The 8,321-nt window shown below is 39.9% G+C and overlaps 1 pseudogene; it reads right to left on the bottom strand.

Moving 5' to 3' along the window:
* Positions 1–4,038: 4,038 nt before the first annotated feature.
* Positions 4,039–5,481, bottom strand: LOC127221865 (RNA-binding protein 5-like; annotated as a pseudogene).
* Positions 5,482–8,321: the final 2,840 nt, after the last annotated feature.

Raw genomic sequence — 8,321 nt, 5'->3', positions numbered from 1 at the left:
GTAAAATACACAGTGGCTACATCAGCCTGAAAATTTCAAATAGTAAATATAGGGTCATTGGCATGTGTTTTAAAAGACACAACACCCTTGGTAATTGTAACAAAAAGAAATGTTATCCAGAGCCAAATAGTCACTTAGCTAAGGCCTTAGAAACTGATTAAATTATAATCCATGTGATGATAAATATTGAAGCCTTGCCCTCTAAAAGAAAAGTAGACATTACAATATATAAACTCAAAGTAGGAGACCCAGCATATCCAGCAGTGTCTCATAATTCATATCAAATCACTGCACTGTGGATTTGCTGGTAGCCTTCATCCTTTAAATATGAAGCTGTAGTATTAAGCCAATGTGGCTGCAATGTAAGACCTGAAATATATTGCACCCCTCCTTTCTATCTAAGCCTAAAGCAGCCTTGAATGGCTTCTATAATATTCTGTCATAGATAAAGTCTTCTAACCAAAAACCCTGATGATTGGAGCCACATGCTATGCTTAGTCATCCTTGAAGACTCTTCAATTCCTTGCCAGCCAGAAGAGTTATTTAGGGAAATCAGAGGGAACACATACACACTGTTGTTGCTAAGAAGCCTGTGTCTGGTAGCCCTGATTGTTCAGTCTTTCCTAAAAACCTCTGCTGACCCTATGTGATCATGTTGTTCTCCCTATAGGTCTGGATATATACAACAACTAAACCTCTAGAGCTCAGCTTTCCTGTGTCAAATGACAGGTGTATGTCACCTCCACAGCCACAGGATGGATAGAGTGAAGACAAGATACTCAAGGCAGACATTAAGACTCATAGCTTAAGGATCCAGAGATACAGCTCAGTCAGTAGAGTGCTTACTAGCACAAAGCAATGTTAGTCCCCAGGTCCCCAGTTTTTTTTTTTCTTTTTCTTCTTTTTTTATTTTTCGTTGTTGTTTTTTGTTTTTCAAGACAGGGTTTCTCTGTATAACAGCCCTGACTGACCTGGAACTCTCTCTGTAGATGAGGCTGGCCTCAAACTCACACAGATCCACCTGACTCTGTCTCCCAAGTGCTGTGATTAAAGGTGTGTGTCACCACTACCCAGTAGTCCCCAGTACTTTATAAACCAAGCAGGTGTTGTGCTGCACACCAGTAATTTGCACTTGTAAGCACTTCATAATCAGCAAGACCATTAGAAGTTCAAGGTCATCCTCAGCTACATCAGGAATTCAAGGCCATTTTGAGCTAGATGAGAGCCTGCTTCCACATTCCCCCTTCCAAGATCACAGAACTCAAAATATGTCTTAACTCTTGAGATTAAAACTTAGAGCTATTTATAGCACTAAATCACAGGGAATTGACATAACAACAGACAAATGTATCAATGGAACCTAATCAAATACCCAGATATAAATCCACACATCTATGGACACCTCATTTTCAACAAAGAATTCAAAATTATACAATGGAAAAATACCTCTTCCACATATGGAGCTGGTGTAACTGGATGTTAGCATGTACAAGAATGCAAATAGATTCGTATTTATCACCCTGCACAAAACTCAAGTGCAAGTGGATCAAAGACCTCAACATAAATACAGTTACACTGAACCTGATAAAAGTGAACATGGGGAATAACCTTAAATACATTGGCACATGTAACAAGTTCTGAATAGAACAACAGTAATGCAAATGCTAAGATCAACAACTAACAAATGAGAACCCATGAAACTGAAAAGCTTCTGTAAGACAAAGGGTGCTGTCAATAGAACAAAAAGGCAACCTATAGAATGAGAAAAACATTTTTACCAACCCCACATCCAGTGGAGGTCCAATCTGAAAAAAAAAAAAAAACTTCAAATAACTACACCTCAAAAAAAGTAATCCAATTTAAAAATTGGGTACAGATCTAAACAGAACTCTCAAGAGAAGAATCTCAAATGGCAGAAATGTTCAATATTGTTAGTAATCAAGAAACTGCAAATCGAAACAACTCTGGGCTCAATTTTACACATGTCAGAATATCTAAAAAATACCAATGATAGCTTATGCTGGAGAGGGTGTGTAGTCAGGGCAACATTCCTCCATTGCTGTTGGTTGTGCAAACATTTGCAGCCACTTTGGAAATCAATAATATGGTGATTTCTCAGATCTAGCTATACCACTCTTGAGCATATACCCAAAGGATATTCAATCACAACACAAGGACTTGTTCAACTATGTTAATGGCAGCTCTATTCATAATAGCCAGAATCTGGAAACAACTTACATGTCCCTCAACTGAAGAATGGGTAAAGAAAATGTGGTACATATTCACAATGGAGTATATTGCTCAGTCATTAAAAACAATGGCATCATGAAATTTGCAAGCAAAAGGATGGAATTAGTAAACATCATCCTTAGAGATGACCCAGACCCAGAAAGACAAACATAAACATGGTATGTAGATATTAGCTATAAACAATGATAACTATGATATAATCCACAGACCCAGACAGGATAGGTAACAAGGAAGGCTCAAGAGCAATGCTCGGATCTCCCTGAGAAGGAGAAATAGAAGAGATTTGTGGGTAGACTAGGGGTTGGTGTGGATAGGAACATGAAGGACAAGGTAGGATGAGGTGAGGAGAGAGTACTCAAAGAGGTGACTGAAAAGGGTCATTCAGGGTCAGGTAGAAACCTGGTGAAGAAAAACTCCCAGGGATGTACAAGAATAAACCCAGATATGACTCCTAGCAATGGCCTGAACTGGCCATCTCCTGTGACCAGACAAGACTACCAGTAGAAGGATTGGAATACCAACCCAGCCACATAGCTTTGACATGCAGTCCATCCTGCTTATGGGGTAAATATGCACAGAGATTGTGGGAATGGCCAACCAATAACTGGTCCACCCATGCCACTAGTGTAAGCCCACCCCCGATTCTTCCTGGAGGGCCAGAACCTAGAGGCTGGATGGCCCAGAGATAGAATAGAACCAAAGGATAGGATAGAACCTAGGATAGAACCAAACATTAATGAATAAAAAAGGCAATGTAATGATGCCTAACTATATTCTGCTATATTTATAGATTGGTAACTAGCCTAATAGTCATCAGAGGGGCTTTATCCAGCAACTGATGGAAACAAACACAGAGACCCACAGGAAACATTATGCTGAGCTTGGGGAATTCTGGTGAGGAGAGGAAAGGAAGGATTGTAAGAGGCAGAAGAATCAAGGACATCACCAGGAAATCCACACAATCAACTACTCTGGACTTATAGGAGCTCGAAGAGACCTAACTGACAACAAGGAAGCCTACATGGAACTAACTTAGGTACTCTGCATATGTTACAATTATGTAGCTTAGTCTTCTTTTTGGACTCCTAACAGTGGGAATTGGGGCTGTGTCTGATTTTTTTTTTTTTTACCAGCCTTTGGGACCGTATTCCTCATACTGGGTTGTCTTGTCCAGTCTTAATACATAAGGAGGTGCTTAGCCTTACTACTACTTGATACGTCATGTTTTATTGATATGCATGAGAGGCCTGAACTTTTCTGAATAGAAACAGAGGAAGAGTGGATGGTGGAATCAGAGGGGAGGCAGGGGGGACAGACTGGGAGGATGGGGGGGGTAAACTATAGTCAGGATGTAAAATAAATACATAAATGTTTCAAAAATTCGAGCTATTATTATTAATAAAATGGTGATAATCATTATTGATTCAGCTTTTTCTACTTGTCAGGTGCTATGGTAAGTATTATATACATATATTTCATTCAATTCCTTAAATACCTGTATAAGAAAAGTGCATTTTATAAGTGAAAAAAAAGAAGATAAAACGAATACTTATGTCAGACTCTGAAATGGTTGAGCAATTAATTAACAATAGAATTTATGTATACTGATTTCTTTACCATAAAAATCTAATTCATGTCGCTCTGATAAATACCTATAGGACAAAGATTATAAAAAATTTTTGAAGGTAATTCTTTTGTAAAGGAACCACCAAGACTGAAAGTCTCCCAAAATTCTGTACAAATGTATAATATACAAATCTACACAAGGCTATTGCCAAGACATAACAACAACAAATGATAGTGTTGGCTTTGGTGTTGACAACCACTCAGAGCTGCTCAAGCCCCTAGGAAGTAGGGACACAACACAGGCTACAACATGTAAAACACATTACATTTACACTATGTACACTGAAGTATAAAAAGCCCATTGCCCCGTGTTCACAAGCCCTCAGGTGGGAAGAAGGCCATGCAGCAGATAACCCACATAAAGGAGCTCCTTTAAGGTGGAAGGGAGAACCCTGCAGAATGAAGTGGTTCACCCTAAAACTATTAATAGCACAAGGCATGCTCTTAGAGACAGAAAGTAAGAGCAAATTGAGGAGATGGCTTGCTCCATGTGCCCATTATTGCTGCCCCAGTCTCACTCCATCTCAGTGAACCGGGCAAACATGGCTTTCCGGACCTCATCTTTGTAGGAATCGGCACCTGACAATCCACATGGCTCCTAAGCCAGTTCCTTTTAGCCGGACCTGAGCCTCAATGGGAGCTGTGATGCCTTGACACTTTCTTCCCAAGCCTGAACCTTCTCGCCAGCCCATGGCCTGCAGCATCTTGTTGCAAATGTTACTGTGGTCAATGCCATCTTTGGTGGGCTGCTCATAATTCACAGTGCCAGCATCAAACTTCTTGCTCTTGGGCTATGGAGGTTCTGGAATTCCATACTTCTCTTGTCTTTCGGAAGCTCCATCTCAGTATTATTCCCTTTCCCTTAGCTCCAAGGCTTCCAATTCCTGTTTGCTCAGCCTGGATCTTCGATAGATGTTCATGTTTTGGTTGTGTAAGTCGGAGAATTATTGGTGCCTGACCAAGGCATCTCTGTTTGGAAACTGACGCCGGCAGAGCAGGCAGGCCATCTTCTTCCAGTTGGCTAGTTTCTCTTCCTCACACTCAAGTCTCTCTACCAGCTCTTCCTCATTGTCACTATCGCCACTGGAAGCAGCAACCAGACCTCTTTTAAGGGGATTTTCTTCATCTCCATTTTGTACCAGTTCGGGGATGAGTTGCTGCCTTTCAGCTAAGTCTCCCTTCTTCTCAAAGAGAGCAAAGCCAGCATCTGCTACTGCAGATTCTCTCCGTCCTTCTGTCAACGACTTGACAGGTTGAATGTTGCTTTCAAAATTTTCTTTCTGCTTATTTAAACTCTTAGCCCAGCGTTCCATGTCTTTGGCAATCTGCTGACCTGTTTTGCTCTTGGGTCTTTTTCACCTTCCCCTCTTTGGTGGAAGGCAGGCCTGTCTGCTGATCAGTGCTAGACTCTGCAGCTGGTACATAGGTCTCCTCCTCTCCATCATAGTACAAGTACTGCTGTGTTAAGGAATTATTGTAGTATTGTGAGTTAGGGTCATAGTAGAGCCCTGTTGTAGAATCATAATAATATCTTGAAGATTCATCATATTGATAAGTGGACGTGTCAGGTACTGCATATTTGGTACCAGGAACAACACCAGTAGGGAAAAAATTTAATATAAATAATTTTTAAAAAGAAAAATGGCATTTCTTTTATTTCAAAGTATTTTATTCATTCTCTGTTAATTATTTTTCTTATTTAAATTTGCAGCAACCTTGTTTTAAATGTAAATTGCAGTTCCCTCACCCTCCCCTGCTTCCCTCTCCCCCCACTCCCTGACCCATTCCCTTTCTTCTCCCCAGGGAGAGTGAGGCCTTCCTTGGGGGATCTTCTGTTACCAGTGGTTTTCCTGCCAGTCTGGACCCACTGCGGCACCTGCCCCAAATAACACACAGAGACACTATATTAGGTATAAATGCTGTTGGCCTGTTACTTGTTTCTTACTGGCTAGCTCTGTCTTAATTACTAACCCATTTCTATTAATCTAAGTGTTTCCATGTGGTCTGATCTTACCGGAGAGAGGAGCCGGACATATGTTGTCTCCAGTCTCTCCATGCTGACTCCTCCTTACTACTTCCTCGAATCCTCCTTGACTCCTAGTCCCACCTATCTTGCTTTCCTATTGACCAACAGTGCTTTATTCATTAACTAGTATGAGAAATGTATTTACAGAATGACATCTCCCATCAATCTTCAAAGTCTCTCATATCATTTGGAGCAGGGCTTAGGCCTTCCCCATGTGTCTAAGCTGAGAGAGTATCCCTCTAGGTGGAATGGGCTCCTTAAGTCTATTCGAATACTAGGAATAAATATTAATCCACTACCAGAGGCCCCATAGACTGCCCAATACTTTTAACTAACACCCACATTCAGGGGGTCTGGGTTGGTCATATGCTGGTTTCCCAGCTATCAGACTGGGGTCCATGAACTCCCCCTTGTTCAGAGTAGCAATTTCTATGGTTTTCCCCAACCTCCTCTTGAGCCCTTTGCTCATCTCTGCAACTGGATTCCAGGAGTTCTGCTCAGTGTTTAGCTGTGAGTGTTTGCTTCTGTTTCCATCGGCTGCTGGGCGAAGACTCTGGGATGCTTTATGAGGTAGTCATCAATCACATCCAGGAAGAGCATTTAAGATAGCATCTCACTATTGCTTAGATTGTTAGTTGGGGTCAGCATTGTAGATCTCTGGACATTTCTGTAGTGCCAGATTTCTCTTCCAAAAAGGTTCAGTGTGAATGGATTTATGTTGAGGTCTTTGATCTAATTGAACTTAAGTTTTTCACATGGTGATAGATATGGATCAATCTGCATTCTTCTACAAATCAGTATCCAGTTATGTCAGCACTATTTGTTGAAGATACTTTCTTTTTCCACTGTATAATTTCAGCTTCTTTGTCAAAAAGAGGGTGTTAGTAGGTGTGTGGGTTAATATCAGGATTTTCGATTCTATTTCATTTGTCTACCTGTCAGTTTTTGTGCCAATACCAAGCTGTTTTCAGGACAATAACTCTACAATAGAGCTTGAAGTCAGGGATTGTGATGCCTCCAGAAGTTCCTTTATTTTACAGGGTTGTTTTGGCTACCCAAGGTCTTTCCTTTGTCCATATAAATGTGAGTATTGTTCTTTCAAAGTCTGTGAAGAATTGTGCTGGGATTTTGATGGGGATTGCATTGAATCTGTAGATTGCTTTTGGCAAGACTGCCATTTTTACTATGTTTATCCTACTTATCCAAGAGCATGGGAGATCTTTCCATTTTCTTGTATCTTCTTTAATTCTTTCCTAAAAGACTCAAAGTTATTATTATGTAGGTCTTTCACTAGCTTGGTTAGTGTTACTCCAAGATATTTTATGTAGTTTGTGGCTATTGTAAAGGGTGATATTTCACTGATTTCTTTCTCAGCCCCTTTGTAGTCTGTATATAGTAGGGATACTGATCTTTTTAGTTAATCTTGTATCCTGTCACTTTGCTGAAGGTGTTTCGCAGCTGTAGGAGTTACCTGGTAGAATTTTTCAGGTCACTTATGCATACTATCATATTATCTGCAAATACTGAAAATTTGACTTCTTCCTTTCCAGTTTGTATCCCTTGATTTCCTTTTGTTTCCTTATTGCTCTAGCTAGAACTTCAAGTACAATATTGAACAGATATGGAGAGAGTAGACAGCCTTGTTTTGTTCCTGATTTTGGAGGAATCACATTGAGTTTCTCCTCATTTAGTTTGATGTTGGCTATTGGTTTACTGTATATTGTTTTTATTATGTTTAGGGAAGTCCCTGTTATCCCTGATCTCTCCAAGACCTTAATCATGAAAGGTCGTTAGATTTTGTCAAAAGATTTTTTTAAGAATCTAGTGAAATGATCATATGGTTTTTCTTTTTCAGTTTGTTTATATGGTGGATTACATTGATGGATTTTCCTAAGCTGAACCATCCTTGCTTCCCTGAAATGAAGCCTACTTGTTCATGGTGGATGATTTCTCTGATTTTTCCTTGGATTCGATTTTCCAGTATTTTATTGAGTATTTTTGCATCAATGTTCATGAGGGATATTGGTCTGTAGTTCTCTTTCTTCGTTGAGTCTTTGTGCGGCTTGGGTACTAAGTAATGGTAGTCTTGTTAAAAAAGAGTTTGGCAATGACCCTCTGCTTCTATTGTGTGGAACAATTTGAGGAGAATTGGTATTAGCTGTTCTTTGAATTTTTGGTAGAATTCTGCACTGAAACCATCTGGACCTGGGATTTTTCTTGGTTGGGAGACTTTTGATGACTTCCTCTATTTCATTAGGGGTTACAGATCTATTTAAACTGCTTATCTGTTCTTGATTTAATTTTTGTAAGTGGTATCTATACAGAAAATTGTCTATTGCCATTAAATTTTCAAATTTTGTGGAGTATAGGTTTTCAAACTATGACCTAAAAATTCTCTGGATTTCCTCAGTGTCTGTTG

The sequence above is a fragment of the Phodopus roborovskii genome, unplaced genomic scaffold, assembly GCF_943737965.1.
Source record: "Phodopus roborovskii unplaced genomic scaffold, PHOROB, whole genome shotgun sequence".
Lineage (NCBI taxonomy): Eukaryota > Metazoa > Chordata > Mammalia > Rodentia > Cricetidae > Phodopus > Phodopus roborovskii.
This window is presented reverse-complemented; position numbering and strand designations above follow the sequence as displayed.